Raw genomic sequence first — 9857 nt, 5'->3', positions numbered from 1 at the left:
TATCTAACATATTTATCCATGTAATATTCTCTAATGCGGCATGAATACTCAGATCCACAAGATTCAAAAAAGTCTAATATTAACACAAACACAATAATACTTCAAGCATACTAATAAAGTAATTGGTTCCTTTCAAAATAACATTGTCTTAGAAAGTTATCCCTACAAAATAAAATGGTCTGGCTATGCTCCATCTTCACCACACAAAGTATCTAAATCATGCACAACCCCGATGAAAATCAAGCAATTGTTTCACACCTTTTACGTTCTCAAACCTTTTCAACTCTCACGCAATACATGAGCGTGAGCCATGGATATAGCACTATAGGTGGAATAGAGTGTGGTGGAGGTTTCAAAAATAAAGGAAGAAGATAGTCTCACATCCACTAGGCATATCAACGGCTATGGAGATGCCCATCAATAGATATTAATGTTAGTGAGTAGGGATTGCCATGCAACAAATGCACTAGAGCTATAAGTGTATGAAAGCCCAAAAAGAAAACTAAGTGGTTGTGCAAAATATGTAATACCACTAGTTATGTGAAAGTGACATAATAGGAGACTCTCTATGAAGAACATGGTGCTACTTTGAAGCACAAGTGTGGAAGAAGATAGTAGCATTGTCCCTTCTCCCTTTCTCTCATTTTTTTTCTTTTTCTTTTCTTTTTTGGATGGGCTTCTATGGTCTCTTTTATTTTATTTTTTATGGGCTTCACTGGCCTCTTTTATTTTTTGCGATGTCCGGAGACTCATCCCAACTTGTGGGGGAATCATAGCTTCCATCATCCTTTTTCTCACACGGGACAATGTTGTAATAATGCAAATCATCACACTTTCATTTACTTACAACTCAAAACATTACAAGTCGATATCTAAAACAAAGTATGACTCTATAAGAAATATGGAAGTGATGGTGTGTGTCATAAAAACGAGGCGATGGTCTTGCATGACAATATATCTCGGAATGGCTATGAAAATACCATAATAGGTAGATATGGTGGCTGTTTCGACGAAAGTGGGTTTGATGTACTGGCGAAAGTTGCGTGGTACTAGAGAGGATAGCAAAGGTGGAAGGGTGAGAGTGGGTGTAATCCATGAACTTATAATTAGTCATAAAGAACTCACATAATTATTGCAAAAGCCTATTAGTTATCGAAGCAAAGTATTAGATGCATGCTCCTAGGGGAAGGGTTGGTAAGAGTTAACCATCGCGCGGTCCCGACCTCCACAGAAAGGTTGACAATCATTAAACAAGTCATGATTTGACTTCATCACATAATGGTTCACCATACGTGCATGCTACGGGGATCACAAGCTTTAACACAAGTATTTCTTCTAATTCACAATTACTTTCCTATTAAGTACATTGAAAGAGGGGATGCCTTCCGGAGCATACCCAAGCTTAGGCTCTTTGGTATCTTTGAATATGGCTTGGGGTGACTTGGGCATACCCGAGCTTAGGCACTTTCCACTCCTTATTCCGTAGTCCATCAAATCTTTACCCAAAACTTGAAAACTTCACAACACAAAACTCAACAGAAAACTCATGAGATCCTTACTATAAGAAAAATAAATCACCACTAAGTTATAGTTCTGAACTCATTCTTTATTTATACTGATGTACTATTTACTATATTGTAAATTATCCATGGTGCATACCCCCCGATACAACCCATAGATTCATCAAAATAAGCAAACAACACAAAGAAAATATAATCTGTCAAAAACAGAATAGTGTGGAGCAATCTGTTTACTTCGAATACTTATGTAACTCCAAATATTTTGAAACATTAGGACTATGTAGGAAATTTCTAAACCAATCTTGTGTAAAAACTTCAGATCAAAAACACATTCGAGTGATATAAAATTCTTGGACTGAGAGCGAAAGTTTGTGTTTTTCAGCAAAATCATTTTGCAAACACCATAGACCACCCCAAAGGTCTTAATTGGCTCAAACACAAATTAAACAAGAAAGCACAATTATTACAGTGGTAATAATGTGTGCAGCACTGAAAAAAGAAACAAAAAACAAAATCAAAACAAATAAAAGTGGGTTGCCTCCCAACAAGCGCTATAATTTAACGCCCCTAGCTAGGCATAATGCAATAAATCTAAGTATTGTAATCTTTGGTATGCAATTTATAGGTAGCTATCATAATAGATCCATATGGTAATCTTATTTTCTTTCTAGGAAAGTGCTCCATGCCTTTCCTAAATGGAAATTGGAATCTAATATTACCTTCTTTCATATCAATAATTGCACCAATTGTTCTAAGGAAAGGTCTACCAAGAATAATAGGACATGTAGGATTGCAATCTATATCAAGAACAATGAAATCTACGGGAACATAATTCATATTTTCAACAATAAGAATTTCATTATTCCTTGCCGCACGTTTCTTAATGGTAGAATCCGCTAGGTGCAAATTTAAAGAGAAACCATCAAATTTGCGAAATCCTAGCACATCACATAAAGTTTTTGGAATCGTGGAAATACTAGTGATGTGCTAGTATTTCGCGAATTTAGTTTGATGGTGCTAGTATTTCGCGAATTTTAGTTTTACTAGTAGTTTCCTAGTCATCATAAAGCTTTCTAGTTATAGAAACTTTAAACCCAAGTTTTTCTTCAAAAGATTTCATCATGGAATCTCCAATATGTTTAGTAAAAGCTTTATGTTGACTATAAGCATGCAGAGAATTCAACATGGATTGCAACAAGGAAACACAATCAATCAAACAACAACTATCATGATTAAAGTCCTTGAAATCCGAAAGAGTGGGCTCATTAGTATTTAAAGTTTTGACATCTTCCATCCCACTTTTATCAATCTCATCATTAAGATCTAAAAACTTCGAATCATTGGGACGCCTTTTAACTAAAGCTGACTCATATCCAGTCCCATATTTTCAAGATTTATAATAAAAAAAATATTCAATAGGTGTCAGACCAATCACTCTAAGATCTTCATCAATATTATCACGAGAAATCACTTTTTCACGGCATTCATGCTTAGCATGTATTCTAGCGGTTCTTTCCTTACACTCATCAATAGAAATTCACATAGCTTTTAGAGACACATTAATATCATGCCTGGGTGGAATAGATCTAATTTTCAAAGAATCAATCTCAAGAGAAATTCTATCAACGTTCCTAGCCAAATCATCAATCTTGAGAAATTTTTCTTCAGTCATAGCATTGTAACCTTTTTGAGATCTAATGAACTCTTTAATATTATTCTCAAGATTAGTGGGCATCTTATTATAATTTCCTGTAAGAATTGTTGTAGGAATTGCCATAATTATTAGAGTTATTTCTAGGAAACGACCTATGATTGAAATTAACTCTACAGACGTTACTACCAAATTTGTTCCTACCAACAAAATTCACATCCATAGACTCATTATTATTTCCAATCAAAGAAGACAAAGGAATATCATTGGGATCAATAGGAGCAATCTTACTAGCAAACAATTTCATTAATTCATCCATCTGTCCACTCAAAGTATTTATTTCTTCCATAGCATGCACTTTTTTACTAGTATGAGATCTTTCGGTACGACATTGAGAGTAATTAGACATAATATTATCCAGGAGTTTAGTAGGTTCTCCTAATGTGATTTCCATAAAAGTACCACCCGTGGCGGAATATAAAACAATTCTAGAAGGAAAATTCAATCTCGCATAAATTTTTTGTAAAATCATCCATGCGCGGGGCAATTCCTAATTATTAGTTTTATCCTCTCCCAAGATTGTACAACATGCTCATGATCAAGTTGCTTGAAATTCATTATATCGTTCCTAAGGGAGATAATCTTAGCGGATGGAAAGTACTTGGAAATAAAAGCATCTTTACACGTATTCCATCAATCAATGCTATTTTTAGGTAAAGAAGAAATCCAAGTTTTGGCACGATCTCGTAGTGAGAAAGGAAATAGCTTTAATTTTCAATATCCACATCTTTCTTCTTTTGCATATCACACAACTCAACAAAAGTGTTTAGATGGGATGCGACATCTTCACTAGGAATGCCAGTAAATTGTTCTTTCATAACAAGATTGAACAAAGTGGCATTAATTTCACAAGATTCCGCACTAGTGGTGGGAGCAATCGCAGTACTAATAAAATCATCATTATTAGTAGTGGAAAAATCACATAACTTGGTATTCTCTTGAGACATCGTGACAAAGCAAGAAATCTAGCACACAAGCAAGCAAACAAAAAGACAAACAGAAAAAGGGCGAATAAAATGGAAAATCTTTTTGGTATTTCCTTAAAATCTATTTAGAAGTGGGGGAGAGGAAAACGAGAGGCAAATGGCAAATAAATTAAATGCAAGAGATGAGTTTGTGATGGCTACTTGGTAGGCGTGATCTTGCTATGTATCCTCCCACGCAATGGCGCGAGAAATCCTTCTTGCTACCTCTTGAGCTTGCGTTGGTTTTCCCTTGAAGAGGAAAGGGTGATACTGTGAAGTAGATAAATATTTCCCTCAGTTTGTTGAGAACCATGGTATCAATCAACTAGGTGGAACAAGCAAGGCCCCAATAGTAGTACCTACACAAATAATCAAACACTTGCACCCAACGCAATAAGGGAGTTGTCAATCCATTCAAAGTTATTTGCAAGGATGAGATCTGATAGAGATAGATATAAAAGATTGCAGAAACAAAAGTAAATAAATTTTAGCAAAGTATTTTCGGTATTTTTGGTTTATATATCTGAAAATATAATATGGAAAATAGACCCGGGGGTCATAGATTTCACTAGAGGCTTCTCTCATTAAGGAAAATAATACGGTGGGTGAACAAATTACTGTAGATCACTTGATAGAAAAGCAAATAATTATCAAGATGTCTAATGCAATAATTATGCATATAGGCATCAGGTATGTGTCATGTAGACCGAAACGATTCTGCATCTACTACTATTACTACACACATCGACCGACTCCTGCCTGCATCTAGAGTATTAAGTGTTGGGGATCGTAGTAATTTCAAAAAAATTCCTACGCCATACAAGAATCTATCTATGGAGAAACCAGAAACGAGAGAGGTTGTAGAGAATCTTCATACCTTCAAAGATCTCTAAGCGTAAGCATTGCTAGAACGTGGTTGATGCAGTCGTGCTCGCAGTGATTCAGATCGCGGTGGATTTCGATCTATGCGCCGAACGTCGGCGCCTCCGCGTTCAACACACGTGCAGCCCGGTGACGTCTCCAATGCTTTGATCCACCAAGGAGGGAGGAGAGGTTGAGGGAGAGCTCTGGCAGCATGACGGTGTGGTGACGCTGGAGCTACGTGGCAACTCCGACAGGGCTTCGCCAAGCACTACGGAGGACATGGGTGAGGAGCTGTTGGGATGCGCCCAGAGAGAGAGAGAGAATTCTTGTCTCAAATCAGCCCAAAACCTCCACTATATATAGGAGGAGAGGGAGGAGGGTGCCCAACCTTAGGGTTTCCCACCCTAAGGGTGCGGCAGACCAAGATGGCCTTGGGGCATCGGCCAAGGTGGTGGAGGCGCCCTAGGGTTGGGCCTTGAGGCCCAAGGTGGCCTCCCATGCCTAGGGTTTTCCCCCTCCACCCCTTGCTGCGCCTTGGGCTAGTTGTGGAGGCGCACCATCCCACTTAGGGGCTGGTTCCCACGGACTCTTGGCCCATGTAGCAACTTAGGGCAGGTGGCCCTTGCCGGTGGACCCCCGGAACCCTTCCAGTGGTCCCGGTACATTACCGGTGTCACCCGAAACAATTCCGGTGACCAAATCCTCACTTCCTATATATAATACTTTACCTTCGGACCATTCTGGAACTCCTCATGACGTCCGGGATCTCATCCGGGACTCCGAACAACCTTCGATAACCACGTACACTATTTCCCTATAACCCTAGCGTCATCGAACCTTAACTCTGTAGACCCTACGGGTTTGGGAGACATGCAGAGATGACTGAGACACCTCTCCGGTCAATAACCAACATCGGGTTCTGGATATCCATGTTGGTTCCTTCATGTTCCACCTTGATCTCATCGGATGGACCACGATGTCGCGGATTCGATCAATCCCGTATGCAATTCCCTTTGTCTATTGGTATGATACTTGGCCGAGATTCGATCAGCGGTATCCCTATACCTTATTCAATCTCGTGATCGGCAAGTCTCTTTACTCATTCTGTAACACATCATCTCGTGGCTAACTCCAGAGATATGATGATGGATTACCGAGTGGGCCAGAGATACCTCTCCGTCACACGGAGTGACAAATCCCAGTCTTGATTCGTACAACTCAACAATTACTTTCGGAGATACCTGTAGTGCACCTTTATAATCACCCAGTTACGTTGTAATGTTTGATACACCCGAAGCACTCCTACGGTATCCGGGAGTTGAACAATCTCTTGGTCTAAGGAAATGATACTTGACATTAGAAAAGCTTTAGCATACGAACAACACTATCTAGTGCTATGCTTAGGATTGGTTCTTGTCCATCACTTCATCCCCAATGATGTGATCATGTTATCAATGACATCCAATGTCCATTATCATAAAACCATGATCATCTATTGAGCAACGAGCTAGCCAACTAGAGACTCACTAGGGACACATTGTGATCTATATATTCACACATGTATTACGATTTCCGGTTAATACAATTGTAGCTTGAATAATAGACAATTATCATGAACTATTAATAATAATAATAACCACTTTATTGTTGCCTCTAGGGCATATTTCCAACAGTCTCCCACTTGCACTAAAGTCAATAATCTAGTTACATTGTGATGAATTGAACACCCATAGAGTTCTGGTGTTGATCATGTTTTGCCAGTGGAAGAGGTTTAGTCAATGGGTCTGCGACATTCACATCGGTGTGTACTTTACAAATATCTATATCTCCATCCTGGATGTATCCACAAATGGAGTTGAAGCGACGCTTGATATGTTTGGTCTTCTTGTGAAACCTGGGCTCTTTTGCAATAGCAATAGCTCCAGTGTTGTCACAGAACATAGTAATTGGTCCCGACGCACTTGGAATCACTCCTAGGTCGGTGATGAACTCCTTCATCCGCACTCCTTCCTGTGCTACTTCCGAAGCAGCTATGTACTCCGCTTCACAAGTAGATGCCGCCACGACGCTTTGGTTGCAACTGCTCCAGCTAACTGCCCAATTATTCAAGATATACACGTATCCGGTTTGGGACTTGGAGTCATCCGGATCTGTGTCGAAGCTAGCATCGACATAACCCTTTACGTCAAGCTCTTTGGCACCTCCATAAACGAGAAACATATCTTTAGTCCTTTTCCGGTACTTTAGGATATTCTTGACCGCTGTCCAGTGATCCACTCCTGGATCACTTTGGTACCTCCCTACCAAACTTATGGCAAGGTTCACATTAGGTCTGGTACACAGCATGGCATACATAATAGAGCCTATGGCTGAAGCATAGGGGACGGTACTCATCTTTTCTCTATCTTCTGCCGTGGTCAGGCGTTGAGTCGTACTCAACCTCACACCCTGTAATACAGGCAAGAACCCCTTCTGAGCCTTATCCATATTGAACTTCTTCAATATCTTTTCAAGGTATGTGCTTTGTGAAAGACCTATGAGGCGTCTCGATCTATCTCTATATATCTTGATGCCTAATATGTAAGCAGCTTCTCCAAGGTCCTTCATTGAAAAACTCTTAGTCATATAGGCCTTGATGCTTTCCAATACTTATATATCATTTCCCATCAACAATATGTCATCCACATATAATATGAGAAATCCTATAGAGCTCCCACTCACTTTCTTGTAAATACATGCTTCTCCATAAGTCTATACAAACCCAAACGTTTTGATCACCTCATCAATGCGAATGTTCCAACTTTGAGATGCTTGCGCGAGCCCATAGCTGGAGCGCTGGAGCTTGCATACCTTGTTAGCATTGCTAGGATTGACAAAACCTTCCGGTTGTATCATATACAATTCTTCTTTAAGAAAGCCGTTCAGGAATGTTGTTTTGACGTCCATTAGCCAGATTTCATATCATAAAATGTGGCAATTGCTAACATGATTCGCACACACTTCAGCATCACTATGGCTGAGAAGGTCTCAGCGTAGTCAATCCCTTGAACTTGTCGATAACCCTTAGAGACAAGTCTAGCCTTATAGATGGTCACATTACCATCCGTGTCAGTCTTTTACTTAAAAATTCATTTATTTTCTATGGCTCGCCGATCATCGGCCAAGTCCACCAAAGTCCATACTTTGTTCTCATACATGGATTCTATCTCGGATTTCATGGCCTCAAGCCATTTGTTGGAATCCGGGCCCATCATCGCTTCTTCATAGTTCGAAGGTTCACTATTGTCCAACAACATGATTTCAATGACAGGGTTACCGTACCACTCTGGTGCGGAACGTACCCTTGTGGACCTTCGAGGTTCAATAGCAACTTGATCCGAAGTGTCATGATCATCATCATTAACTTCAGCTCTTGCCGACGCAGGCACCTCAGAAACATTTTCTTGCGCTGCGCTACTCCCCGGTTTGAGATGAGGTACAATTACCTCACCAAGTTCTATTTTCCTCCCACTTACTTCTTTCGAGAGGAACTCTTTCTCTAGAAAAGATCCATTCTTGGCAACAAAGATCTTGCCTTCGGATCTAAGATAGAAGGTGTACCCAATAGTTTCCTTATGGTATCCTATGAAGACGCATTTTTCCGCTTTGGGTTCGAGCTTTTGTGGTTGAAGTTTCTTCACATAAGCATCGCAGCCCCAAACTTTAAGAAATGAAAGCTTAGGTTACTTGCCAACCATAATTCATACGGTGTCGTCTCAACGGATTTAGACGGTGCCCTATTTAAAGTGAATGCGACAGTTTCCAATGCATATCCCAAAATGAAAGCGGTAAATCGGTAAGAGACATCATAGATTGCACCATATCCAATAAAGTGCGACTATGGCTTTTAGACACATTGTTATGCTGCGGTGTGCCAGGCGGCGTGAGTTGTGAAACAATTCCACATTTCCTTAGGTGTGTGCAAAACTCCCGACTCAAATATTCTCCTCCACGATCAGATCGTAGAAACATTATTTTCTTGTCACGTTGATTCTCCACCTCATTCTGAAATTCCATGAACTTTTCAAAGGTTTCAGACTTGTGCTTCATTAAATAGACATACTCATATGTACTTAAATCATCAGTGAGGGTGAGAACATAACGATAGCCACCGCGAGCCTCAACACTCATTGGACCACATACATCGATATGTATTATTTCCAAAAATTTGGTTGCTCGCTCCATTATTCCGGAGAACGGAGTCTTGGTCATCTTCCCATGACGCACGGTTCGCATGTGTCAAATAATTAAAAAACAAGTGACTCCAAAAGTCCATCTGTATGGAGTTTCTTCATGCATTTTACGCTGATATGACCAAGGGGGAAGTGCCACAAGTATGTGGGACTATCATTATCAACCTTACATCTTTTGGTACTCACACTATGAATATGTGTAACATCACCATCAAGATTCATCGGGAATAAAACATTGACTAGCGGGGCATGACCATAAAACGTACCACTCATATAAATAGAACAACCCTTATTCTCAAATTTAAATGAGTAGCCATCTTGTATCAAGCGAGATCCCGATACAATGTTCATGCTCAAAGCTGGTACTAAATAACAATTATTATGGTTTAAAACTAATCCCAAAGGTAGATGTGGAGGTAGCGTGCCGACCGTGATCACGTCAACCTTGGAACCATTCCCAACCCGCATCATCACCTCGTCCTTAGCCAGCCTACGCTTGTTGTGCAGTTCCTGCTTAGAGTTGCAAATGTGAGCAACAACACCGGTATCACATACCCTGGAGCTA

The sequence above is a fragment of the Hordeum vulgare genome, chromosome 4H (assembly GCF_904849725.1).
Source record: "Hordeum vulgare subsp. vulgare chromosome 4H, MorexV3_pseudomolecules_assembly, whole genome shotgun sequence".
Classification (NCBI taxonomy): domain Eukaryota; kingdom Viridiplantae; phylum Streptophyta; class Magnoliopsida; order Poales; family Poaceae; genus Hordeum; species Hordeum vulgare.
The sequence above is the reverse complement of the archived record's forward strand: the minus strand, read 5'-3'. Positions refer to the sequence as shown.